This window comes from Sesamum indicum, linkage group LG5 (genome assembly GCF_026168435.1).
Source record: "Sesamum indicum cultivar Baizhima isolate 11 linkage group LG5, ASM2616843v1, whole genome shotgun sequence".
Lineage (NCBI taxonomy): Eukaryota > Viridiplantae > Streptophyta > Magnoliopsida > Lamiales > Pedaliaceae > Sesamum > Sesamum indicum.
Window position 1 is genome coordinate 11,520,973 of NC_142661.1, and position 1,560 is coordinate 11,522,532.

Below are 1,560 nucleotides of genomic sequence, written 5' to 3' on the forward strand. Positions count from 1 at the left end.
AGGGCTCCGTGGTCATCCATCTATATTCAACTAGCACATAATATCAATTAACCATCCTAGATAAGAAAATAAAAAGTCCCAAGAAAATACCGGTGGTATCCAATATCATGACAAAAAATTATATGTAGAAAACAACAAGTTTAAAATTTTTAATTCAAAGGGATGATAAAGCCCATGCATTCAATGCACGCAAATCAACCATATTAATTAAAGCAATTTAATTATAAAAAAAATCCAATTTTCTCCAAAATTAAATCAGTAAAAATTAATATTTTTCAGAAAATGTGCAGAAATTAAAAAGTTCAATTTTTCAGAAAATGGCCCAGACGTCTGCCGTCAACTGGACAGCAGCCGCACTGCCTGCACGTAGGGCCTGCGCTATCCAGGCTATGTGCAAGATCTTGCCCGCGCGCACACGCTGTGCACTGCCGGTCAGCAGTGCACTGCTACAACACTAATTTTTTTTTTCACTCATTCAAATAAAACTAAAACCAAGTATTTTTACTAGAAAATTCAATTTTCTTAAAATACTTAAATCATTCAAAATTGCAGAAACTAAACATGTTGATTTTCTCATATAATCATTCAAGAATAAGTAAAAATAAATATCATACTTGAAAAGCAATAAAATCATATTATCAGACTTATTCACATAAATACATAGCCCCTACATCGAACCGGGCTCTGTTACCACTTGAAAGCAAGAAAATGCGAGTGGATCGACTTGAAAACCAACAAGCGAAAGCCATACTATAAAATTCCTAAATTAAATGTAAACGTAATAAAATCATGATTCCAAGGTGTGACCCTTGGAGTTCCTGGGCGTTCGATGTAATTAATAATAACAACATAAAAACTAAATGGGGCTTATGGTAAAATCAAAATAATAAGTGGAATAAACATAAATCGAGGATTACCTTTGTCTTGATTTGTTTCGAACTCCATTTCGTTGATCCATTCACATGAGATTCAACGTAGAAGCTATCTAAAGACACGCCCACACTACACCGGAATATGTGATCCCTCATTTCTCTTTGCTAGCAGAAAATTAGGCAGAAAGAACACACCGAGTGTGTTTGTTAGATAGGCGGCCGAATTAGGAGCTTCTAGGATTTTTTCCACATAACTAATATACAGATATAGACATCGTATGGATGTAATAAAATGTGTCTAGGTTCATTCTACAATCTATAAGGTAATAAATCCTTTATTCCAAATAAAGGATGACTAACATAGCACTTTTCAAAAGTGAAATTGTTAGTCAATAATTTTCTTTTCTAGATTTTCCAACAACTTAATTAGGGTTGCAATGGCTGATTTTATTAAAAATAAAATAGAATGCTCAATTAATTTTTATTAAATCCAATTTAGTTAAAATTCACCTAATTAAGCCTATCATATATTTAATCCAATTAAATACATGAACCCAATAAGCTTTTACTAATTAATAAGTCCAACTTATTAAATAATAAGGGCAAGACCAACATAAATTAATCTTATTAATTTATTTTTAGGCTCCTCCATCCAATGGATCCCTCTCATTTATAAGTAATCCAATTA